The sequence below is a fragment of the Trichechus manatus genome, unplaced genomic scaffold (assembly GCF_000243295.1).
Source record: "Trichechus manatus latirostris isolate Lorelei unplaced genomic scaffold, TriManLat1.0 scaffold00024, whole genome shotgun sequence".
NCBI classification, from domain to species: Eukaryota; Metazoa; Chordata; class Mammalia; order Sirenia; family Trichechidae; genus Trichechus; species Trichechus manatus.
This window is the reverse complement of record NW_004443960.1, coordinates 7,132,219-7,159,882: the sequence shown is the minus strand read 5'-3', so window position 1 is coordinate 7,159,882 and position 27,664 is coordinate 7,132,219. Positions and strand designations below refer to the sequence as shown.

Here is a 27,664-nt window from a genome sequence, read left to right as displayed (position 1 = left end):
AGGAGAAAGCAGAGGAAGACCGGTCAGATGCACACCTGCCATGGAGGTACCTGCCCCCAGGACCCCTTCTCCTTGCAGGACCGAGGCCAAGGACACCCCCAGCCCCTTTCCCGGAGTCCGAGGTGTAAAAGTGTACAGCCGGGTGGAGGCCAACTTCCCATTTCAGAGAGGATGGTCTCGTTAAAATCGAGGTACCTCTGCCTAAGAGAATATCGTCAATGACAAGTATCTATAAGAATTCTTCTTTGTAAACAATTTTTTGAGTGTGTTTTTTAATTCTAATTTCCATTTTGTAATTGTGCCTTAGATGAAAGTTTATAGCTCAAGTTAATCTCTCATTCAAAAATTTATACAGAAATTGTTTTGTGATATTAGCTGCAATCCCTGCATTGTGTCAGCAAGCTCCCCCTTTCCACCCCGGGTTCCCCGTGTCCATTCGTCCAGTTCCTGTCCCTTCCTGCCTTCTCATTTTGCATTTGGGCAGGAATTACCCATTTGGTCTTGTATATTTGATTTAACTAAGCAGCACGTTCTCACGTGTGTTATTGGTCGTTTCATAGGCGTGTCTAATACTTGGCTGAAAAGTGGGCTTTGGGAGTGGTTTCAGTTCTGAGTGGTTTGGGGGCCACAGTCTTGGCGTTTCCCCCCAGTCTCCTTCACACCATTAAGTCTGGTCTTTTTTTTCACGAATCTGAATTCTGTTCTACATTTTTCTCCTGAAGATTTCTTAATAACAGGAGAAAAAGCTCACTACCAAAGACTTACATTTAAAAATATACAAAAAGTAGATTGTAAAATATATGTGCAATGTATTCTCAATGATGTTATATATGCGTGTGTGTCTGAGTGTACGTGTACGTACATGTGTGTACATATGTGGAGTCCTTGGGTGGTACAGATGGTTGATGCGCTCAGCTGCTAACCGAAAGGTTGGAGGTTTGAGTATATCCAGAGGGGCACTGGAAGAAACATCTGCTGATCTACTTCCTAAAAATTAGCCATTGAAAATTGTATGGAGCACAGTTCCACTCTGACACACACGGGGTCGTCATGAGTTGGAGTTGACTGGATGGCAACTGTTTGTGTGTGTGTGTGTGTGTGTGCATTTATATACATGTATATGTATATGTGGATTTGCATACATGTATATGTGTGCATATATACATACATCACATGTGTCCATATATGTATACACACATATGTCCACATGTAAATAGTTTATATCTCCTGGCTTAACTGTATGAGTGTTAATTTTTTATTCATAGCTTTTCCCTCATCCCATTTTCATTTATTTTCCACGTTTTCCTTTATGTACATATATTGCTCACTGAAAATTTTGATTGAAGTACAATATTCCTACAAAAACGTGCATACATCATAAGCATACAAACCACTCATGTCCCAGCAAACAGATCATTACTAGCACCCAAAGTCCCCTACTCCACTCCTACACCCAATGCCATTGAGTCAATTTCGACTCACAGCGATCCTACAGTACACAGGAGAACTGCCCCATAGGGTTTCTAAGGCTGTAATCTTAGAAACATTGTTCTCCCTCGGAGAAGCTGGTGGGCTCAAACCGCTGTCTTTTTGGCTAGCAGCCGAGCGCTTAACCACTGCGCCACCAGGGCTAAAAGCAAGTACAACAACCCTAATTACAGAGAAATCTGGGAAGTCAACGCTTAAGAAGAGAGTGTGGACAGGGTTTTCTTCTCTGGGGGAAAATTCGCTGAAGAGGACCAGCCTGGTGAGGAGTCCAGGGTAAATGAAGCCTTATGCTCACTTGAGACCCCTGATGATTAACTTAGTTGCCTCTCCAACTGGATAGCAACGGGTCAATGGGTATCTGGGATAAGAAGCCCTGGTGGTGCAGCAGTTAAGCGCTCGGCTGCTATCCAAAAGGTTGGTGGTTCCTACCCTTCCAGCGGCTCCATGGAAGAAAGACCTGGTGATCTGCTCCTGTAAAGATTACAGCCTACAAAACCCTATGGGGCAGTTCTGCTCTGTCATACATGGGGTCACCACGAATTGGAATTGACTTGACGGCACCCAGCACCAACTACCTGGGATGTCCTTCTTCTCGCTATACATCCAAGTATCAACTCACCAAGTCCATGAAGCTTTCACTAAGTCACTTCTGCGTCCAAGGGTGTCTCCCTCCTCGGAATCTCCTAAGGCTGCCACTCTACCACGCTTCCCAGGCTCATCCTGTCCCACTAAGCAGCAGGCAGTGTTCCCGGAACTGCATTTTCTAGGTGCTCTTCTCGGAAGATGCTTTTGGGCAATCAGTGCCCCAGGAGAGGCATATTAATGGTTCAAAAAGTCCTGCAGTAAAGACAGCCCTCTAACCTAGCTCACTCCGTATCCCTAAGCTTAACTCCAAGGAACTCTTTCTTGTGCAGAGCACCTACCCTCTCACAGGGTAGTGGGTTTGAGGACAGGAAAATGAGTCATTTGTTCCATTTCTCTCCTATCCAACTGCAAGCTCCTTGAGGGCTCTTTCTTCTCTGATTCATCTTTGCATCTTCCCATGCCTCCCCAGCTCAGTAGAACACCATGCTTTTATCCACTGTCAGCTCTCCAAATATTTGATACTGGGATGGATGTATGGACGACTTAAATACATGGAAAAGTGGATGCTGGTGTGGGCTGTGGTCAGGTTGAATAATGACAGACTGTTTAAGAAACCTTCTCTCCTTGCCCCATTCTCTTTTCTCACCTTGCATGCCTAACAGGAGCTTGGAGGCTGTCCAGAGAGAGGAGAGAGACACATGAAATGAAATGGGGTGGCGTGGATTCCCCGCACCCTTCACGGCCCTCCCTTGTTCCCTCTGTCCTGGGTTTTAACACAGCGTTTGCATTAAGACTCAGAGGTCCTTGGGTGACGCAAATGGTTTGTGCTTGACTACTAACCTAAAAGGTTGGCAGTTCCAACCCATCCAGAGGCAATGTGGAAGAAAGGCCTGGACATCTGCTTCCATGAAGATTCTCATTAAAAATCTATTGCTCTGAAGTTGATTCCAACTCATATTGACCCTCTAGGACAGGATAGAACCGTCCTAGAGAGTTTCCTAGGCTATAATCTTTACAGAAGCAGACTGCCACATCTCTCTGCCTTGGAGCGGCTGGTGGGTTTGAGGGTTTAACTACTGAGCAACCAGGGCTCCTCCCATGAAGATTACAGCCAAGAAAACCCTATGGAGCAATTTTACTCTGTAACTCACAGGGTTGCCAGGAGTTAGAATCAACTTGACGGCAATCAGTTCGGTTTTTTAATGAGATTCAAGGCTAGGAAGGAGGCAGACGTTTCTTTGGCATGATAAGAAACAGGAGAAATACTAGCAGGAAGTTGATCTTCATATTTTGTTAACGTTTTCTCCATCCTAAATGCTAACTAACTGTCAAGAGGGGCTTTGCCCCCTCCTACCATTGCCTTCATAGGTAGAAGCACTCAAGCCCATCTCATCCCATTATCTGGAGAGTTCTTTCCACTCACACTAAAGCACCAACTCGGATGAGGGCTGTAGGAGGCACAAGAGGCTTAAAAGGACCTTGGAAAGAAAAATAAAAGTAGGTATGAGAGATCCCAGGGAAGCCACTGCTTGCTACCTGGGGGGTGGGGGGTAGGGGTGAACTTGAAGGGGTAAGATTTGCATCCTATACCCATGGTCCCTGGGTGTCACAAATGGCTTGTGCTGGACTGCTAGCCTAAGGTTGCTGGTTTGAACCCATCCATGGTAGAGCAGAAGAAAGGCCTGGCAATCCGCTTCCCTTAAGATTACAGCTGAAATTAACCCCCGAAACTATTGCCCTGTGATAATCTTTAAACCGTACACCAAAAATATCCCCTGAATTCTTCTTTAAACCAAGTAATTTTCGCTTAATTCGTAAAGAATATCTGCCTTGAGCATTGTACTCTTAAGATCTATTTATATGGGGTCAAATGGATGACAGCAACTCAAAAGTTAGACAGTAAACTTAGGGGGCAGTGAGATTACATTGGAGGAACAACTCAGAAAAGGAGGGTGAGAATGGTTGCACAACTTGAAGAATGTAATCAATGCCACTGTAGAAACTGTTGAATTGGTGTAGGTTCTACTGTGGATACTGTCAACAACAACAAAGAGTGCAGCCAAGAAAACCCTACGGAACGGAGCAGTCCTACTCTGTAATACGTGGGGTTGCCAGAGTCAGAATGGGCTAGATGGCAACGGGTTTGGTTTGGTTTCCCTCATGGTCATTGTACATTTGTATGAAATTCAGCACTGGGCTGCTAACTAAAAGGTCAGTGGTTCTAACCCACCAGCTGCTCCACAGGAGAAAGATGTGGCCGTTGGCTTCCATAAAGATGACAGCCTTGGAAACCCTATGGGGTATTTCTACTCTGTCCTACAGGGTCGCTATGAGTCAGAATCGACTCGATGGCAAAGGGTTTGGTTTGGTTTGGCGTGCGGCAGGGGTTGGAAGGGACAGGAGTTTGTGGCATTTCCCACAGAAGCCATTTCTGGTTTTGTGCCACCCTAGGGAGCCCTGGTGGAGCAGTGGTTAAGAGCTCAGCTGCTAACCAAAAGGTTGGCAGTTCAAATCCACCAGCTGCTCCTTGGAAACCCTATGGGGCAGTTTGTACTGTAGGGTCACTATGAGTCAGAATTGACTCGACAGCAGTGGGTTTGGTTTTGATATGGGTATATAATTGTGTGGGCTGGAACAGAACACTTGAACAAGAAGTAAAGACTGATTAGCTATTATCTGGAATTGTGTGTGTGTTCCTGAATGGCGAACAGCGAGCCTGCTTTTTGGTGGATTCTACCATATCTTTCTTTCAGATGAGGGCAAACGCTGAAATTGTAGAGGCGAGCCAGGATGATTGTATCTATTTGTGTCTGAGAAGACCAGAAGGATTATTTGTAACCATTTCTTTTTTAAATGGTTGTTGGAGACAAAGTGTACAGTTTTATTTAACTCTTGGCTTGCCAGCCTCTGGCACCAATGTATCCTGGATGTGTTTCAGCAAATGTGCTTGGACTTGCGGAGAATTGTGAATCTTAATGGGGAAAGTGGATAAATCCTTATATCATAAACGCCCAGAAGTCATGAGATATGAGATGCTTGTTTAAGGATTGGGGGGAGAAAATGAGTGAGGACTGTTTTGACTCCAAATCTCTCTTGCCACAGTTCAAATACTAAGTTTTCACAGGAACGTCCTGGATCTCGAAATAAAGAAAATGAAAAACTCACAATCTGGCAGAGCAGCTGGCCGCCTGTGTGAGGAAACCCGGTAATTATGCTGACCCATTCGTTATCACCAGCCGCAGAGCCGAGTGAGGGAGACAAGATCCCGCTCAGCGACAAGCAAGTTTTACAAGAATTCTCAGAGGATTTAGATGTTGAGGTACAACATGAAGCAGGGGCTCGGTCACAGAGCAAGGGGCGCACGTTCGGGTAGAAGTGGAGAGCCAGGATTCCATCTCATACCCGTTTTCTTACAAGGAGAAAATATCTTTCCCCACGCGAGATCAGGTGTTCACAGTTCCTAAGAGGAGACTCCTTGGGCGGCTCCAGCAAGGCACACTAGAGGGATTCTTATTCTCTCAGAGGAACACAAGAAGGACTACAAATCAGTTCCTGGTTTTAAATAGCACCTTCCTTCCTCAGGCACAAGGAGGTTTGGCAGGTCAAGCTTTGGACCAGAGGTACCAGAGAATCCAGGTCTCCTGGGTGGATGGTTTGCTTGGCTGTGTCTTTCTTGTGCATGGTCTAGAGTTGGTCCAGGGCCCCTTTGGGAAGTCTCTAGTTTAGTCATCATGGATTATGAGCATTTCCGATCTCCTTTCTCTTTTCTTTCCCTCCTTTCTTCTCTTCCTTCTTTCTCCCTCTCTCCTTCCCTCCCTTTTCCTTTTCTCTCTTCCTTCCTCCCTTTTTCTTTCCTCCCCTCTCCCTCCCTCCCTTCCTGTCTTCCCTCCCTCCTTACTGCCTTCCCTCTTTGCATCTTTTTCTCCTTCCTCCCTCTTTCTTCCTCCCTTCCTTCCCTCTTTCCTTCTCTCCTGCCTTCTTTCCTTCCTGCATTTTCATTCTTCTTTTACACACACACACACATACATATATATACATACATACACACACATATACATACACACACAAACACACACACATATATACACATACACACACATACGCGTATGTATATTTAAAAAACCTAAACCCACTGCTGACGACTCCATGTGTTACAGAGCAGAACTGCTCTATAGAGTCTTCCTGGCTGTGATCTTTACAGAAACAGATTGCCAGGCCTTTCTTCTGCAGCACTGGATGGGTTCAAACTGCCAACCTTTAGGTTAGCAGCTGATCACAACCCACTTGTGCCACACAGTGACCTTTACATATGTGTATATATATGTATATATATATTTTCATCTCCTTTTGAAGAGGCTGCCATGAACCTCCCCTGGGGTAAGAGCAGTCAAGTAGCTTGAAACACAGGAATGAAGGAGCAGGACTCTCACTATTGCCTAAATGTGATTTCCATCTGTTCTGCTCATTGTTAGATGAATGCCTGGCATAGAATGTCCTAACCCTGTGCCTGGACACCCTGCAGGTGTTAACCAGTGTTAGGGTCCTTCCTTCTGAGGGCTCAGAGCCCCCTCCTCCCCACTGTGCATCTTCCCTAACGCTGTCCTCTATACCAAGTGACCTGCCCAGTACGTGCAGATCAACAGTATGCAGACAACAGGCTCTTGATCATGGTCTATAGAAAAGTAATTTCCACTTCCACACTGATAGGTATTTCATTGGCCCAGAATAGCAAACAAACTTGGAATTTGCTTGATTCCAATGACAAGGGGGATAGCTTGTACAAATGTATCACACTAGAATCCTAGATGCAATTAAATTCACTGTGAATGCAGCAGATTGTCAGGGTTTGAAGATCTGTTTCTCGTTCTGGGGAAAAGCAGGACTCAAACTTTTCCCCCAGGCAGGTAATACCTATTAACAGGCATTCAGTCACATCCTGCCTCAGCACAGCCCCAGACAATGTTCTCTGGCAACCCAGCAACACACAGTCCCTGAATACAATAAATGCATGCAACAAGGAACAGCAGAAAATAACCATCCTTACAATCCCTGACTTGTCTGATTTGTAGCTGCGTCTCCTGCACTTCTCCCCATCTCCTTTAGAGGACTTTTACCCCTGTGCCTGGTTTCATGCAGCTTGGCTCTCTTCTCATGCCACTGAGACAATACATAATTTTAAGGGCAAAGAGAACACAACTGTTTGTCAGGTTTCCTTTGGACTCAATGTGGGAGCGAAGGAACTGATTTTTTTTTCCACTTGCCTACCAGGTGTGTTGGCTTACAGACACGGGCGCGTGGCTAAATGCATTTTGGAAGCAATTACCTGGACAGGTGGTTCAGATACAGACTAAAGAAGACCAAAATGGCTTTATCCTTGAGCCACAGAGAAAGCAAGCATCTTAATCATATGCTTGCTTTGTGGCATGACACTTATCTTTTGCTTTTGTTTTTGTTTTTTGATTTGAAGTTATCCTGCCATCTATCTATCAACGCCCCAGCTCAGACATTCGGATTCAGTACATGAGCAATAAATGTTTAATAAATCCAATGCAAAATGCCACATGCAAACTCATAATGTCCCCTCCATTGCTGGAATGGAGTAAATCAATCTTAAAATAAAAGTCATAAACCTTTCACTTTACCCAATCTTCGAAAATGTCTCTTGGTAGTTAAAGAACAACGTTAGAAAAAAGAGATACCAGATTATACGCATCTCTGAACACTACACTGAAGTCTGATTTTTTTCTAGTTGAACATAAGGTTAATAACCATGCAAACAGACCACTACTGTATTTTTACGCAAATAATGTGCACCTTCTACGTTTGTTTGCCAACCGTTCCCTCCTCTCCCGAGGTATTTTCGTAAGACCACTGTGCTATTTTTTTTTTTAACATGTTGCTATTAAAAAAAAATAGCATAGCAGGCTTAGGAAAATACCTCCTGGGGGGGAGGGAGGGGTTGGCAAACAAACTTAGAAGGTGCACGTTATTTGCATAAAAATACAGTAATGAGGAACAATGGTAAGGATTCAGGATGATTTGTGGCTAAGGTATAAATCCTTAGTTCTTGGCATGCGGAACATAAGGGAGGGAAAAATCTTAGGTTCATACACTGGAAAGGTTCCCTCTTAAAGCTTATCCAGTATGAATCAAAGTGAAAAATCTGGTATCACTGCAATGAAAATTGGATTTAGCTCATAAGCTAAAAATGAGTTTCTCCCAAAGAAAACAGGGCAAGAGCTTTTGGAGCAAATACAAATTGTGCACCTTGCCGACACATCAACATCCCCAGCTCGCCCACTCCCATCCGTCAGCTAGATTTACACCCAGGGCATACTGTGGGGTATTTAGTGGAGTAACCATCATAGTTCTTGGGAATAAGGAGTTCTATACCACAGAACTCAGTGAAACGGAAACTTTAGGGATGTAACAAGAGGCATACAGAGATGCGTTCAAGTAGCGAGGCAAATCAATATTTTTTAAACAGAAAATGTGTGGATGTATCAACCAGCCAAAGGGGCAATTCCCAGTGTCAAGTGGTTGATGCTGCCTCCCCACCAAAGACCAAGCCCGCACCTCCCACCTCCCACCTTCTATGAGCTCTGCATTCAATGTATTTACAGCGACAAGCATGTGTTTACCACTTCTCTCTCTTTTACGAACGTGGTGCTTACCTTAGAAAATAAACACAAATGAGATCATCTCACCAGCCCGGAGATCCCCAGAGAAGGAGCACAAAACCAGTGGAAAATACTTGAGGGTTATAAACTGCATATTAAAGTTTTAGAGCGCTAGGAGAAGTGGAAGAGTAGCAGATGCAAAACTCGACAGGGGGGCAGATTCTGCATCAAAGCCATAAAAATATACAACCACTTTAATGGGCAATTATTCTTTGCATGTGTGCACTGGCTTGAATTTGCATGAGATTGCCAGATGCCCTGGAAAAGGTGTGCCATCAGAATGGGTGAGCCGCTCTCTCTTTGTTCCCCCTCCCTCTCCTTTCACCCCATAATACCACAGCTCCCCACCCTTTGGAGATATCCAGGCTATGAGATGCTCACGTTCATATGGGGCTGAATTGTTCTGTGGGTGATTTATGGTAGGGAATCTTCACTCACATAATTCTGGGCGTGCACACACCCTGTCAAGAGCAGGTTCCCGGCTTTGTAGGTGTCCCCTTGGGGGCAACTCCTATCCCATTGCTGGACCATAAATGAAGAAATGGCATAATAGGTAACACCAGCCAGCGATCACTTTCCTAGAGCAGGCAATTTCCAAGGCAGAGCATAGTGTGATCAACATCACCAGGAATAATCAAATAACCTGATTATTTTTTCAAATTAAAAAATTTTTTTTTTATATTTTCCAATAAAGGTACATCTAATTGGTTTAAAACACAGAGTTTACACACAACCAGGTCACTATCTTTAAATAATATGAAATGGAAAATCTAATAACATGAAGCATATTAAGTTCTAGGTCAAAACCCAAATGGAAAGGCTTTTGATTTTTTTTTTTTTTTTTTTGACTCGGTAATTTTAGGAATTGGAAAAAAAAATGTGTGTGTGTGCGGGGGTGAAGGGAAGTTTCCTTCATCCATCAGTCATTTACAAAAGGACCAAAATGGCCACTTAATTTGTGGAATCTCTGGTTCTCATATTCATATCTATTTATCCCCGAAACACACAATTGGGATTGACGCTTGTTTCAGCATCCAATGCATGTTGATATTAAATACTGCTGTTTAGAAGTGAATAAATCTACATTTTGGACAAACAGTTCCTTATAGGATATCCTCATTTGAAATGCATTGAACAGGAAAACAAAAATTTCTAATTAATGTACAAGTCTAATCACCATTCTCCACATGGAAGAGTAATTTTTCACTCTTCATTTGCTCGGTTTAATCTCAAAACCGACATAACAGAAATTCAGGGTCCTATAAATCTCCGCTCATTTGTTTCTTTAATATTCATATTCCATTGAACTGCAGATGCTTGTCTGCTGCAGCCTATTACAACATGCAAAAGTGTCGATAAAAACATTATGAAAGGCAAGTTGTGTTTCTTCCTGGCTGCGTGTGCCGTTTATTTGGGAAAGACAATAAATAGCTCGTGGATTGTCCCTCGGCCTGCTGCTTGGTGGGTGATTAGTGATTAATTACCTTGCAGCAAATTGACATGGCACGAGGAAATTGACACAGCCCTGATTAATTAACTTTTTATGGGAGGTAGTTACTCACAAAACACTGCACGCCATAATTGAATCTCTTTATATAACGTCACGGTACAAAAGTTTTAGTCAAATCCAAATTAGCCAGAAGTTTCGAGGTTGTCATGGTTTTGATTAGGATGTGTGGAAGGAATTGGCAAGAACTTGAACTTGGACAGAAATGCCCATTGTTGCAGGGAAAAGAGATGGTGATACTGCATTGGTTTGATTGCCCAAAAGCTGAATTGATTGACCTAAATCTCTACTTTGGCTAGACTTTGGGGATAAAACTCTATCAGGCTAAAAGGCTTCATCTTCCTCCAATGTCACTGGCTGCCATTTCTCATTGGTTTTTTTTTTTTTTTTTCAGGTTCTCTCTCCTTTGTCCCTCTCTGAAGGTTGGCCACCCCTTGGGAGGAAAGGCCAGGCGATCTGCTCTTGTAAAGATTACAGCCTTGGAAACCCTATAGGGCAGTTCTACTCTGTCTTACAGGGTCACTATGAGTTGGAATTGACTCAGTGGCACACAACAACAAGAAAGATTGACTTTACTCCCTAATTCAAATCTCTTGGTCCCAACATCACTGCCTCCAAGAAGCCTTTCCTGTTAACCTAATCTAGCATCTTCCCAATAGCCACAGCTGTCATGATCATATTACTCAGTATTTTTTCTTTCACTTATTGCTGTTTTGTTTCCTCCCTTGCTTGCATCTTCATTATACTTTTCTCCATTGGGATGTCATAGGGTAAGGAACTTCATTTGGGTTACTCCTATATCTCCAAGAGGCCCTGGTGGAGCAGTGGTTAAGCTCTGGGCTGCTAACTGAAAGGTTGGGGGTTCAAACTCACCTAGTGGCTCTGAAGGAGAGAGACCGGGTGATCTGCTTCTGTGAAGATTACAACTTAGAAAGCCTGTGGGGTAGTCCTCTCTATCAGCTGGGGTCGCTATGAGCAGAAATGAATCCAAGGCCCCTAACAACAACAACACTGTGTCTTCATCACCTGAAAGAGTACCTGGCAGAAGGTAATCACTTAACTGTGCTGATTAAATCATCAGATAAACACAGAATGCCATAGTAGTTCAGTTACAGAGGAAAAGGAGTGTCGGTCTTTGAACTTGTAAGACTTGCAAAGACAATAACTGATTAAGATGCTATCTATGAAGCCTGCATATTCTAAGAAAACTTTGGTTTAGTCAGGAGGTTGGTGATGACGGAACCTAAACCTCTCTTGTCTAAAGATTCAGGCTGTTGATAACTGGACCAATCCAAGCAAAGATGCTGTTACAGTTGGTAAAATTCCAAGCTATAGTACTTCATTAGCAGCTGAAGGAGATTCGACTGCATGATAGCAGCTAGCATTTACTGTTGCTTTCGTGGTTGCTGTTAGCTGACTCACGGCAACCCCATCACAACGGAACAAAATGCTTGGTGTCCTGTGTCATCCCCATGATTGACAGCAGGTGTGACTCTTGTGATCCATAACATTTTCATTGGCTGATTTTCAGAAGTAGATTGCCAGTCCTTTCTTCCTAGGCCATCTTGTCTGGAAGATCCATTGAAACCTGTTCAGCATCCTAGCAACACACAAGCCTCCACTGACAGACGGGTGGTGGCCGCGCATGAGGTGCGTTGGCTGGGAATCTGAGCCTCGGTCTCCTGGGTGGAGGGTGAGACTTCTACCACTGAACCACTGCTGCCCCCTCTTAGCATTTACTAAGCAAACCTGTTGCCATCCACTCAATTCGGACTCACAGTGACCCTACAGGACAGAGCAGAACTTCCCCATAGGGTTTCCAAGGCAGTAATCTTTACAGGAACAGACTGCCGCATCTTTCTGCTGCAAAGGTACTGGTGGGTTCGAACCACTGACTTTATGATGAGCAGTCAAGTGCTTAATCACTGCACTGCCAGGACTCCTTTAGCATTGACTAACATTTGCTACTTACCAGACCGTAGACGAACTCACTCACTCGTCATAGAACCATATGAACCAGGTACCTTCACTCTCCTGGGGAGGACCCTGAGGCACCAAGCAGCTCAGAACCTTGCCCGATGACTTGAACCCAGGCAGCCTGACACCAGAGCCTGTGTTCTTACCTACCACACAACACGGCATTTCAAGTCAGCTTTGGGCCAAAGGTTTCCACTTCCACTCCCTCTGTAGTCCTTCAAAAAACCAAACAAGTTGTCATCAAGTCGATTCCAACTCATGGTGACCCCATGTATGTCAGAGCAGAACTGTGCTCCACAGAGTTTTCAATGCCTGTGATCTTTTGGAAGTAGATCGCTAGTCCTTTCTTCCTAGGTGACCCTGGGTGAATTCCAAGAGCCAGTCTTTTAGTTAGTTGCCAAGTGCTTGACGATTTGCATCACCCAGGGACTCCCCGTGTTCCATGTTGTTGTTGTTAGTTCCCATGGCGTCAATTCCGACTCACGGCGACCACGTGTTCCATAGAGGCTCTCCATTTGGCTTCCTTCCCATTAACCCCAGTAACCCCTGGGCTACGCTAGACTGGGGTTACTGGAAGCCAGTGGTACACACGAACACATTTATCGTCCAAATAATGAGCTCCTTACGACGAGTGATTTGCACCACCCAGGCTCCCCATGTTCCATGCTGTCCTTGTTAGTTGTTGACTAAAGACAACTGGAAAGTGTCTCGAGGAGTTAGGTGACTGAATAAGAAACTTTCATACTATTTGGGGTTGTTACACTTTCTTCTGTATATAATCAATTTGTTGATATGTTTGTTGTTGTTAGGTGCTGTTGAGTCGATTTGGACTCATAGTGACCCCATGTGAGAGAATAGGACGGCCCCATAGGGTTTTGTAGGCTGTCATCTTTATGGAGGCAGATTGGCAGGTCTTTCCCCCTGAGAGACTCTAGGGGGGATTGAACCACCAACCTTTCAGTTAGCAGCTGAGTGCCTAACCATTGCACCACCAGGGGGTTAATGTCGCTATCAAATATCACTTTACTCAAAACTTGGTTAGGAATAACTGTCTTTCTCAGAAATAAAACAAATGAGTCATCCAGGAGAAATATATATATATATATATATATACATAGACAACTAAACGCAATTAGCACACAAGGGTTTACTCTGAGTGGTGAGCCTGATGTCCCCAAAGCAGAAATGTTTCCTAGTCTAAAAAGAAATTCAGAAAGCACCAACAAAGCCCACACATACCACTTCAGTACATGGATATTCTTTCAGCATGTAAGGTCTTTGTGACTTTGTTTTTTTTACTTTAGAGGAAGATTTACGGAACAAACCAGCTTCTCATTAAACAGTTAGTACACATATTGTTTTATGACATTGGTTGCCAACCCCACAACATGTCCACACGCTCCCTTCTTGACCTTGGGTTCCCCATTACCGGCTTTCCTGTCCCCTCCTGCCTTCTCGTCCTTGCCCCTGGGCTGCTGTGCCCATGTAGTCTCATTTTGTTTTATGGGGCTGTCTAATCTTTGGCTGAAGGGTGAACCTCAGGAGTGACTTGATTACTGAGCTAAAAAGGTGTCAGGGGGTCATACTCTCAGGCTTCTCCACTTTCTGTCAGGCCAGGAAGTCTGGTCTTTTTTTGTGAGTTAGAATTTTGTTCTACATTTTTCTCCAGCTCCGTCCGGGACCCTCTATTGTGATCCCTGTCAGAGCAGTCTGTGGTGGTAGCCAGGCACCATCCAGTTGTGCTGGACTCAGTCTGGTGGAGGCCGTGGTAGTTGTGGTCCATTCATCCTTTGGACTAATCTTTCCCTTGTGTCTTTCGTTTTCTTCATTCTCCCTTGGTCCAGGTGGAGTGGGACCAGTGGAGGATCTTCGATGGCCACTAACAAGGTTTTAAGATCCCAGATGCTACTCACCAAAATAGAATGTAGAACATTTTCTTTACGAACTATGTGACGCCATGTTCCCCGAGACCACGGTCCCCGCAGCCCTCAGCCTGCAGGTCTTTGTAACTTTGAATGAGGACAGCAGCCTGGGTTTTAACTAATCGCCATGTGATTCGTGCCTACCTCTCAACGTTAGCTGTTGTCTCTTTTCTCCCAGGTTACAAACAGATTCATTCATGTGGCAGATGACACAGCCACTGAATATACAGTAATACCCTTTTACTGTGCGCAAGAGCTATTTGTGATCTGCCTACTCCGAGGTACTGACAATACCCGCCCCCCAGGCAGGACGTTTGTAACACTGCACTGAGCAAAACGAGAAAGCATCTCAATCTCGGCGTGTTTAACTTGGCAGGACTGCAGAAGGCGTTTGCAAAGGTGCTTTCCGTTGTTTGAAGAGACAAAATTCTGCAATGCTGAGATCTATTTTAATTTGGATGATGCGATTTGCCATAATCTATGAGGCTGACAAAACCTGTACCAGGTGTCAGTTTAGACTTTTTTTTTTTTCCAGGCAGCAATGGAAAAACAACAGCAACAAATAATGTATTGAGTAATTACGTTATTGAGGACATGTGCACCGTAGAGGTGCAGCTGTTAAATCATTCACGATCATTCATGGTCTATCTAATAGCTGGCTGGAACAGCAAGCTTTGTGGATTGCCTCTCCAGGTAGGAAACAGGGCAAGTGAGATAAATGAGCTTCCTTGTGCTAGGCTGGATTTCTCCTGCCTCTCCAGGGCCGCTGAACTCCTGAACATGAGGCTCCCCGGACGGCACCCAGTGCAGACGGATCCTTCATTTCACTTTAAGCCATCTCGGTGGGAATAGCTGGTCTGTCGAGGCTGAGGCCATCTGCTTTAGAGTGTCAGTTTTGAGACTTGAAAGACTGAGTCCCGATCCTTTGATCAACACCCAAAGCAAACCTGGAGGACAGGTGCCATCTGGACCTAGGATGGATAGCCTGATACCCAAGTTGGGACCGGTACAGGGCAGGCTGTAGACCAACCATTCAGAAACCGCCCAGTTGTCCCAGCCACTGTTGTTGCTGGGTGCTATTGAGTCGATTCGGACACCTAACGACTCTATTCTCCCATGAAGCTGCTGGGTTGGTTTGAAATTGCCAGTCTTTTGGTTAACAGCCAAATGCTTAACCATTGAACCACCAGGGCTCCTTCCCAGACACTAGACCCATATAAACCTACCAAACCTGCTTCTTTGGTAGACTTTTAAAGGACTTAAAGAAGGGAGCTTCTTAAAAAGAAACGGAAGAGTAGCCATTTGTTTGAGGAGCTGCAGTGTATCAAACAGCCTGTATGGCCCTTTATACAAATTATCTCATTTAATCCTGTTGCCTTGTGTAGACTCTCACTCATGGCAACCCCATGCATGTCAGAGTAGAAATGTGCCCCATAAGGTTTCCAAAGGCTGATATTTTGGAAGTAGAGCCTCAGGCCTTTCTTCTGAGTCACCTCTGGGTGAACTCAAACCTTCAGCCTTTCAGTTAGCAGCCGATCACATGAACCGTTTGTACCACCCAGGGACTAACCAAATGGTTGGCAGTTTGAATCCACACAGAAGAAAGTCCTGGCCATCTACTTCTGAAAAATAAGCCATTGAAAACCTTATGGAACACAGTTCTACTCGAACACATGTGGGGTCAAGAAAAGTCAGAGTCGACAAGACGTCACTCAGTTTTCTGATTTCTCTCATTTAACGCTCACAGGTAGGTAGACAGTCAGACTATCTTCTTCATGAAAAGACTTACCCATGGTCACACGGTAGTGTCCTATGGCAATGTGGACCTAGCTTGCTCTGAATCCACCTCGTTTCACTAAACCCCATTGCTGCTCATGGGGAACTTTGTAAAGCCAAATCTGGGGACTGGGATTTGACAGCGAAAATGATCTGAAAATATTTCCTAGATCCCTGTAGCAGTTATCAGGAGTGGGGATGATATATACCCTTGGGCAGGTGTTCCCATAGAGGTGGTTCTTGCATGTTTGTTTCACATGAAAAGCAATTTGGCTTGAAGAGCTTACATCTCACGCAAACAAAACCCAAGAAGACATCTAAAATGTGTGCTGTGCTAGTTGATCCTGGAACTGCATTTTCTTAACACTCTCCTCAAGTTCTCCAGTAACAATAAAATAGCTTTTGGCATGACAAGTCCTTTTACATCAATGAAAACATGACTTAACCAAACAGCATTTTTGGAGTTCTAAGTGGAGCAAATGCTAAAATTATTCTGTTTGAATTAAGTTTGCCAGGCTCCCCTTCCTTCAATGGAAGGCAAGCCCAGCTTTCTTTCACGTATCTTTGCACTGCGTGGGGAGATTTGTTTTTGAAGAGAAATATGGCAAGAAGAGGAAGGGGCTCCCTCTGTGGTTGGACACATTTCTATGCAAGAAGTACCCAGAACTCGGATCCTAGGGTTTGAACTACACGAGCGCCATTGGATGCTCTGCCTCTCCTCCTAAGTGGCTCACTCCCAGCTCCATGGATCTGGGGAGGGCTTGGCTCCATTTACAAAGCTGGGTCCCCTAGGAACACACGGCTGTTTCCTCACATCAAGCTGCCCCATTTACAACCCGGAATCAAACTAGATCTTATCTTTGGATGGATGGATGGATGGATGGATGGATGGATGGATGGATGGATGGATGGATAGGTAGATAGCTGCCATTGAGTTAACTCCAACTCATGGCGACCTATGTACAACACAACAAAAAAAAAACAAAACAAAACAGAGCAGAACAAAAGCCTAGTCTTGCATCATCCTCACGATCACCAGCATGTTCAAGTCCATCATTGAGGCTACTGTGCCAATCCATCTAACTGAGGGACTCCTCACTGGCCCTCTACTTCACCAAACATGATGTCCTCCTCCAGTGATTGATCCCTCCTGTTGGTGTGTCCAAAGCAAGTGCATTGGACAATGTTCTGTTGTGATCCATAAAGTTTTTCTTGGCTGATTTTCAGAAGTAGATTGCCAGGCCTTTCTTCCTAGTCTGTCTTAGTTTGGCAACTCCACTGAAACCTGCCCACCATGGGTGGCCCTGCTAGTATTTGAAGTCCCGGTGGCATAGCTTCAGCATCACAGCAACGTATAGCATATAGTATGACAAACTAATAGATAGGTGGTGGATCTTATCTTTGGCTTCTAGAAATTCCAAGTTCAGAGCACTGAACTTAGACCACATTCTTTTTTCTTTCCATTTTAAATCGACGTTACTTTGGGGATGCCAATGAAGTGCAGATGAGTGCTTGGAAAAAGAAAGAAAAAGACTCTCAAAATAAGCTTCTCAAACTCTTGAAGGATTTCCCTCTGGGCCCTGCAGAGGAAAATGGTGGGGGTGGGTATTGTCAAGGAGTTAAGTGGGAGAGCCGTACCAGGCACTTTGTTGATCTTCTTAAGGAAACGTGAGCATTAAAAAATACTTTCTGTCAACGCTATCACAGGACTTGGGGTTTCCAGGGAATTCCCCCAGAACAACTGCCTCCCTGCCTTTCATAAACAGCTCATCTCGGCCTTGTTCTCTGGCTGCACGAGCACCAGCATCCCAGGGCAACGTAGTTTATTGTTTTAATATGTGATACAAAGCAAACGCGTCCCCCAGTGACTCCTTATCTGTCATATGTATTTCTGTGAAAGAAATATCAAGACAAATCAGATGTTTGGGGGCACACCACGGGATGGTAGTTTTTGCAATTGGCAGCCTTTTGCAGAAGCGAGACCCCCAGCTGGCAAAGACGAGAGCCACCTTCTGCATTGAGATTAATAACCAAAGTGCAGGGAGAGCTAGCTACAGACGCCTGAAGTCTGGCTGCTGCTTTGCAGATTTTTCCCTTTAAAACAACTGGGGTGTTCAACTCACATGTTTTATTTTTCTCAAATTGTTTTTTCTTTTTTTCTCTTGTAAAGGACAAAACAACCACAAACTTGGCTATCATTATGACTCAGCTAAAGTAAGTGTAGAAGGAATCCTGGTGGTGCAAACGTTAAGTGCTCGGCTGCTAACTTAAAGGTTGGAGGTTCGAACCCACCCATCGGCTCCACAGGAGAAAGACCTGGCAGTCTGCCCCCATAAAGGTTACAGCCCTACTCTGTCACATGGGGTTGCTGTGAGTCGGAATCGACTTGACAGCAGACAACAGCAACAACGATTAAGTAACCACAGACATTGATGAAGAAGTTAATCCACCTTAGAGGGATAGTGATCGGGATTAAAACTACAAATACACTTTCTCTGCCACTGGTGTTCCGGTGGAGTGACTGAGTTAACATGAATCAACCATTTGCTATGGAGTTGACTCCGATGCCTGGTGACTCCATGTGTATTAAGAGTAGAACTGTGCTCCATGGGGTTTTCAGTGGCTGTGATCTTTCAGAAGTAGATTGCCAGGCCTTTCTTCTGAGGTGCCTCTGGGTGGACTTGAACCTCTAACCTTTCAGCTAGCAGCTGAGCGTGTTCACTGTTTGGACCACCCAGGGCTAACATCAGAGCAGGTAAAAACTTCTTTAACATCACCTGTTAATAAACCAGAGACGTACTGGGCCCTGGAGAAGTAGGACAGATGGAGCAAAGCCAAGTGATGGGGCTTCAGTGATGGAGAAAGAATGGTTTGCGAAGTTCATCCACCAGCAGCTGGTGGCCAGGTAACTGTGAAGTCACCACTGTTCATTAAACTGAGCCTGAGCTGTGATTAAGGCCACAGGCAGAGCATGGCATATAGTAGGTATCTCAAAACCTCTCAATCCGTGGGTTAAATGAGGGAAACAGGATCCCAGAAGCCAAGGGTATCTGTTGTGCCAGATGATGGTGAAAGCAGTGATATTTAATCCATCCACCGAGAGGCACCCAAATGGCGTTAGTAGTGGGCAAGGCCCCTGGTGGACACTTCCTCCCAAATATCCCTAGGAGTAAGGCAATAGTGGAGTAATGCAAGGTGGTGCAAAAAGTCAACGTGCATGGCTGCTAACTGAAAGGTTGGAGGTTCAAGTCAACCAGAGGTACCATGGAAGAAAGGCCTGGCAATCTACTTCCAAAAATCAGCCATTGAAAACCTTCTGAAGCACAGTTCTACTCCAGCACTCGTGGGGTCTCCGTGAGTCAGAATCGACCCAACAGCAACTGGTAATGTAATGGCAGTTCTGAGACCTTAACATTATGTATTTTTCTAGCATCTGACTCCACCATGAGAATGTATGCTAGCTTGAGGCCAGCTTTTGGGTGTTTTGTTCAGGGTTGTATTCCCAGTGCATAGTATGGCATCTGGCATATAGGAAGAGCTGGTTGAATGAAGTAGTGTATTCTCAAATCCCCTGCCCCATCAAAGGACCGCTAAAATGCACAGAGAATGGAAGGAATCATTTCAGAGAAAATAATGACAAGGTGGGAAGGGCACACAAGGAGGGGACACTGGTGTGCCACCACCTTAAAGGCATCCACAGACAGTGAAGAGAGAGGTGGTGTCTGATTCTCTGATTGGAAGAGTCCAGTCAAGACGATGTTTTAGGGGGAGCATTGCTGAAGGTGTAGAGAAGGAAACAAGGTGGAGGATGAGGGAAACTGAGGCAGTCTTGGCAAGGCCAACAGCACCAGAAAAAAGGTCCAAAGGTCAGACTTTGTTTCTGGGACTAGAACTAACAGTCAATCCATTACGCCTAGACTGGATCTCTGTGTATCTTACTTTAATATGTATCAGGAGAAGGGTATTCTTTTTATGTATCTACCTTACATTTTTTGTTTTTTAAATGTGATAAAATGGTACAAAAGGCAAAAGGTACCGTGAGAGTAAACAGTGAAAAGTAATTTCCTTTTACCTCCACCCCCAGGTAGCTGGCTGCCCCATGCCCTGCCTTTTCAAATGAGAGTTATGAGAAACGGGTCAGCAAACTACCACCCAAGGGCCAAATCTGGCCCACGTCTTATTTTGCAAATTAAACTTTATTGGAATGCAGCCACACCCATTCATTTACATGTGGGCTATGGCTTCTTTCAAGCTACAAGGCAGAGTTCAGTAGCTGCAGCAGAGACCCTATACCCTGTAAAAAACAAAACAAAAAACCAAACCCATTGCCGTCTAGTCTATTCTGACTCATAGCAACCCTATAGGACAGAGTAGAACTGCCCCATAGGGTTTCCAAGGAGCAGCTGGTGGATTTGAACTGCCAGCCTTTTGTTTATCAGCCAAGCTGTTAACCACTATGCCACCAGGGATCCTGATGGCCTGTAAAGCTGTCAATATTTATTATACGGCTTTTTAAAGAAAAAGTTTGCCAACCTCTGCCCTGACAGATAAGATAGGAAGAACTGCTTCTCCAAAAATCTTGGGATGGGAAGGAGAAAGCATAACCCTGATCTGAATGTGGAGGCTGGAGAGCCCTTTAGAAATTCTAGCTGGTCATTCCTTGCCTGGCCTTTTCCAGGAGATGAGCAAGGTGGCTGTTTCTGCCCTCTGCAGGGAGGGGAAGGTAAGGCCCATGTCTAAGCCTAGGGAGAAGATGAAAGGCTTGGAATTCGGAGTCTAGGTTCAAAGTCAGTCTAGCTGGGTGAGCTTGGGCAAACTCTTTAATCCCTCTGAGCCTAAATGTCCTCCTATGAAAAAAGGGCATAATGATCACGTGGATTTCATAGTTTTCTCGTGAGGATTAAGTGAGAAAGTCCATGGGAAGAGCTTAGCAGAATGCCTGGCATATAGTAAGTGCTCAATAAACCAAACCAGTTCCTGTCGAGTCTACTCTGACTCACGGTGATCCCGTGTGTGTCAGAGTAGAACTGTGCTCCGTAGGGTTTTCAATGGCTGATTTTTCAGAAGTAGACCACCAGGCCTTTCTTCCAAGGTGCCTCTGGGTGGACTTGAACCTCCAACCTTTTGGCTAGCAGTTAAGCACCCATTTGTACCACCCAGGTGCTCAATAACCATTAGTTGTTACTAATATTATAAATATTACAATTATTTTTATTTTCAGCTGTGACTAGGATAAGACAAGTAAGGCACCCACATTAGTTGCAAAATTTAAACGGGGGGGCACCTAAAAACTTAGTAACCAAACCAAAACCAAACTCATTGCCATCGAGTCGAGTTGATTCTGACTCTTAGTGACCCTACAGGACAGAGTAGAACTGCCCCATAGGGTTTCCAAGGAGTGGCTGGTGGATTTGAACTGCTGACCTTTTATCGAGCAGCCGAGTTCTTAACCACTGCAACACCAGGCTCCAAAACTTAGTAAAGATAGATAATATTTTAAAAAATCAAAATTACTATTTGAAAAGTCCACGATGAACAGAATATCAGAATTTTAATTAAAGACGTACTGTGCCGTATCATATTGAGGCCCCAGGCAAAAGGAAAAATCAGTAATACTCATCCTGTCTTTGCTGAAAATGTTGATATTTTTATGAATGGTAGGTTCTTTCATTAGTTTTAATTGTTTAAGGTATTGAATTAAAATATCATTTATCTTGATTACTGAGTTGTTTGGTGCCATTTTACATTTTGCATTTGGAGTGAGTGTCCCCTCTCCCCCTAGTCTCAGCCCTGATGGTTATTATTTTAAGCATCTCTCCTCCCCTTCAACTGAAAAAGGCCTTTTCTGAAGCAACTGTGAAACTGTTATTGGAAAGACAGGGAGAAAGAAGAGATGGTTCTTTAAACCAATGCATCAGGAACACAATGACCTGTGCGTGCACTCTCTATTAATGGACCAGAGTCCGCTGCATCCTCCGTATAGGGCAGAAGAAAGGAGGCCAGAAATTAATGCAGGCCGTTACTTTAGTTACAGAAGCCAATGGAAGTTCTATCAATTACCTAAAAGCAGAACAGTGCAGACTTGATCTATATATGTTTCTGCCCCTTAAATCACTGTTTTATGAATTCCACACAAGTACGTCCATAAAATCTGCAATCCATACATCAATTAAAACTATGCCACTACCACCTGCCCTTGAGTTTCATAAAAGCGAATAAATGAGAGGAGATAATTCTGCATTTTGCTAACATTTAGGTGCCTGAGCCTTGGCATGTGATATCACACCCACACACACATACACATACACTTCACACTCACACACTTACGTGTGTGTATGTGATATCACAGGCAAATATTATATAACTTCCTGCCATCGAGTCGATTCCGACTCATAGTGACCCTATAGGACAGAGTAGAACTGCCTCATAGGGTTTCCAAGGCTGTAATCTTTATGGAAGCAAACTGCCACCTCTTTCTGCTGTGTAGCCGCTGGTGGGTTTAAACCACTGACCATTTGTTTAGCAGCCGAGCATTGTAACCACTGTGCTATCAGGGCTCCTAAATATATGCATATGTGTATATGTATGTGTGTGTGTATATATATATACATAAAACCAAACCCATTGCCATCGAGTTGATTCCAACTCATTGTGACCCTATAGGACAGAGTAAAACTGTTCCATAGAGTTTCCAAGGAGCGCCTGGTAGATTTGAACTGCCGACCTTTTGATTAGCGGCCTTAGTTCTTAACCACGCCACCAGGGTTTCCTGTCTCTCTCTCTCTCTACACACGCGCGCGCACACACACACACACACAGGCACACACACACAGACACACACACACACCCTGGTGGCACAACAGTTAAGCACTGGGCTGCTAACCGAAAGCTTGATGGTTCAAACCTACCCGTGGCTCCACGACAGAAGAGACCTGGTGATTTGCTCACGTAAAGATTACAGCCGAGGAAACCCTTTGAGACAGGTCTCCTCTGTCACAGGGAGTTGCCACGTGTTGGAATGTTCTAAATGATACCTAACAACAACAGAATTATAAACAACATATATATTATTATGTATATATAATATATATAATGTACATATATATATGTGTGTATATATACATAAAATTTTTTTTCCCGTTGTCAGGGGTGAATATTTCAGGGGAATTGTCATTTGCCTTCCTTCACTCTCAGGCCCTCCCAACGTGACCCTAAGCACCAGCTGTGTCTTCCCTGTTACTGGGAGGAAACACACTCGCTCTCACTGATCAGCATATGGAGCCATACAGAAATGTCTGCAGGAAACACACTTCTTTAGCCTTTGACAAATAAAACTAGCACCCCTGTAGCAAGGTGCTAAATACAACTTGTTCCTGACGGGTTCTGTAATCTAAAAGTGTATCTAAAGCTGATTGCCAAAGAAAAGACAGACATAGTTACCTCTATAACTTAAAAAAAAAAAAAAAAAAGTATAGCAGAATGTAAGCAAAGTCAAATGGCCAAAAATAAAAAACATGCTTGAAACATTGATGCCATCCACAGGCTTATTCTCTCTCATGAACAAATATCTCTCATGTGTGAATTAAAAATAAAATGAGAAAATTTCAGAAACAGGCAGGTGTATATTGAAAATTCATAGGAGAGAAAGTTCAAATGACGAGGAAACATGGCTGTTCCTCGCTAGGAGAAAGGCAAATGCAAATGTGAGCAAAGGGAGATGCTATTTTGTTACCCATCCGATTTGTAAAATTAAAAAGGGCAGCAACATCCATGCTGGCAACAATGTTGGGATTAAGCAGACAATCCCACGCTTCAGAATGGGATGTGAACTTAGAAGCGTTAGGATGTAAGGTGTATGCAAAGATGTTTACTGCAGACTTGTTTGTAGAGGTGGAAAGAAAAGAAAGTTCCTTGAATGCCCGTGGCTAGGGCATGACTGAATACACTGTGGACAACTCACCCCATGGAGCAGCATGCAAACATCAAAAGGATTACAATATATTATTAAATGAACAAAAGCCTGATTAACATGTATAATGCGCACATAACATGTATGTCTCTAATCCCATGTGTATAAAATCAAACTCCTAACACACCCCCATTGCATATGGGTACGTCCATCTGTGTATCATCGTGAGAAAATACGGAAAGATAATTTACCACGGAGTCCACACAGATGAAGCGTGTGTGTCATTGCAAAAGTGGGGATATTTTCCCCGTGTGTGTGTGTGTGCCTGTGTGTTTATTTGCACCCTTCACTGATTACGATGAGAATATATGACTTTTGTAATTTAAAATCTATTCATAAAATTATAAAGAGAATAAAATACAGCTAGAGACATTTACCTGCTTCTGACAACATCTACTCTACGTGCGAACAATGATCAGTGAGAGCTCAGGTCGCTAGTCCAAATTTGAAGCAGGATTTCCCACTCCTGGAACCAATGATTTACCTCTTGATGTTTCAACCAGTAAAAATGGAAGGAACATGGCAATGTCGAATAGACATGTGCTCTTTACCTCCTTGTTCCTGCCTGGAGCTGTTGTTGTATGCAAACAGTGAAGACAATTTGACAGCTTGTACCTTCCCCTGGAAAAGAGGGGCCTACAGATACAGAGGTGCTGGGAAAGGGCTGGGCAGTGAGTGGCCCACCGTGGCCCTGAATCACCCTCACTGTTACGGACTGAACTGTGTGCCCCAGAAAAGATACATTGAAGTCCTAACCCCTGTACCTGTGAGTGTGACCCTGTTTGGAAACAGGGTCTTTGAAGATGTTATCAGTTAGGTTATCAAGAGGTCATACTGGAGTAAGGTGAGTCCTAATCCAGAATGACTGGTGTCCTTGTAAAAGAGAAGATACACAGACACAAGGAGGCAGAGGAAGGACTCCATGTGACGCTGTGGCTGAGAGCCAAGGAACGCTGGGAGCTACCAGAAGACAGGAGAGAGGCATGGAACAGATTCTCCCTTAGAGCCCTCAGGAGGAATTGACAGGGCCGATAGCCTGATTTCAGACCTCGAGCTACCAGAACTGTAAGACAATAAATTTCTGTTCTTATAAGTCACCCAGTTTGTGGTACTTTGCTACAGGAGCCCTAGGTCACCAATACACTCACCAAACCTCTGTGTTAAAGGTTGTATAGTTTTCTGCTCAAAGCCATTCAAAACTATTAATATTAAGTGTTCCCCACTTGCTACAAGATAATCATGCCTGCTTCTCTGGAGATGTGCTATAACTCCATTTACGTTTCATAAAAGTGGGGCCATTTTATATTCTAGACAAGAATGGTCTACAAAACAAACAGTTGCCCTAGAGTTGATTCTGACTCATGTGGACCCCATGTGTGTCAGAGTAAAACTGTGTTCCATCAGGTTTTCAATAGCTGGCTTTGCAGAAGGAGATGGCCAGGCCTTTCTTCTGAGGGGCCTTTGGGTGAACCTGAACCTCCAATCTTTCGGTTAGCAGCCGAGCACATTAACCGTTTGCACTAGCCAGGGACTCCTGGACTTGTAAAAAGATGTGTGATATCATGTGGCACAACTTGACCCAAGATTTTAAACCAAGGCACAGTTTGGGGATGAGAAGAAAAAGCTGGGGTCAGATGGGAATATCCATTGGACTAGGTTGTATTGACATAAAGTTAGGAGTGAAAAACCTTTCCCTTAATGCTTTCATATTATTAGGGTGATTCACGCAAACACATTATGCAAAAATGCATCTTAAAAAGCAGATAACTTCAGTAGGAGTTATTTTCATTACAGACTAATTCAGCAGGGTTCCTTTAAAAACCATCTCCCCTACTGCACTTCAGTGTGTTACTTACAGATGATTAGCTACATGGCTAGGAAGAGGGCCGATTGAGGTCTAAACAGCCCAGGCCACTTGAAGATCCAGCAAAAAAAAAAAAAATACAAATTCAGGAATAATCATGGAGGTCAGGAGGCACATCCGTTATAATTTACACAAGTGCAATTTTCACACACCTGTCTCCGGGAGCACAACTGTTAGGTAAAAATGACAAACACATACATTTTCACGTCATATTCATGGAAGTCACGTTGTAAACGAGTGCATCCTCAAAGATCGCTCTGCTTTTGGGAAGATGGCTGGATTCTTAGAGAAAAAGTGGCTGCAACTATCAGATCTCAAAGATCAGACATGCATTCAGCTAAATAACAGACTGGCTCATAAAATAAAACATATCACCCGTGGGTTCTTTAATTAAAAAAAAATCTATATGAGACCAAACAGTCAACATTTACCTTAAAGCAAAAATGAGAAGGTCTGCAGGGGTGGGGTGGGGGTGGGGGGTGGGGGGGTAGTTACGGGCAGGGGCGGGCAGGCAGGGAAGCTAAATTAATGGAAACGGAACAACCAGAATGAAAATAATGAGAATGTTGACACGTGGAAAATGTAAACAATGTCACTGAACAGTATGTATAGAAATTAGTAAATGGGAACCTAATTGGTTGTGTAAACTTTCACCAAAAACACAATAAAAGATTAAAAAGAAAAAGAAAAGAAAGATGAGACATATGCAGCTCTTAGCTGGGTGAAAGTCCAACCTGGAGGGGGAAGAGGAATTCCCATTGACCATGTGTGTGTCCTAGGTAAGCTGGGGGGAAGGGGTGCCTGTGTGCGTGTGTGTGCGCGCGCATGTAAATGACTACTGACTTGCTGACTGTAGCGTTTATAGGAAATGGAATGTGGCTTTGATCTAGAATATATGTCTTACTGTGGAAGTGAAGGAGTTCCTGGGTAGTGAAAACAGTTCACATTGTGGCGGCTAACCAAAAGGTTGGAGGTTCAAGTCCCCCCCACCCAGAGGAGCCTAGGAAGAAAGGCCTGGTGATCTGCTTCTGAAAAATCAGTACTGAAAACCCTGTGAAGCACAGTTTTACTCAGACACACATGCGAGCGCCATAAGTCAGAGCTGACTCGACAGTAACTGGTTTTGTAGGTGGTGGAAGAGAAAACCTAAACAAATATTCCCCAGGAGCCAGCTAACTGGAGACAGCCAAAAAACCAACGCTGACTCGGATAACAAAAGGGGAAAGGAAGGCTCAGCAATGTATCTTAGAGACTTGTGAATAATCCTGAAAATCACGAAGCACCGCTGCACAGAGAAAGGACAGAAATAACATCAGGCCCCTCTGGCTACCCGGGTGGGGAAGGAGAGGCCCTGGCTTGGTGGCCATTACGGAATACGAACTGAGCTTGCCAGCCGGAATCCCATTAGTTAAGGGGTCAGGGAGTGAAGGTTCCTGATTGAGGAAGCTAGTTTTTGTTTTGCAGTGTTATGGGCTAGCAGGGCTATTAATCGTTGTTTTCTTTAAAACTGCTATATAAAAGGGGATTAATTTTGTCTGGTATTTTGAAAAATTGCTATCAACCACAGTACTCAACAGTGGGGGAAAGAGAATAGATAAAAATATATCTAATATTTAAGAAATTTCATCTCTTATCTATATATAATTTATATAAGGAGCCCTGGTGGTGCAAAGATCAGACTCTGGACTGCTAACTGAAAGGTTGGTGGTTTGAACCCACCCAGCAGCTCCATGGGAGAAAGACCTGGAGATCTGCTCCCGTAAAGATTACAGCCTAGAAAACCCTTTGGGGCAGTTCTACTCTGTCACATGGGGTGACTATGAGTCGGAATCAACTAGACAGCACTTAACAACAATAACACATAATACATAAATAACTTATAAATAAAAATATACA

The 27,664-nt window shown here is 44.0% G+C and overlaps 1 protein-coding gene across 7 annotated transcripts in view; it reads right to left on the bottom strand.

Moving 5' to 3' along the window:
- The window catches only part of RBFOX1 (RNA binding fox-1 homolog 1), a 1,254,735-nt gene that overhangs the window by 65,297 nt on the left and 1,161,774 nt on the right, over nucleotides 1-27,664 (bottom strand). The window lies entirely within an intron of this gene.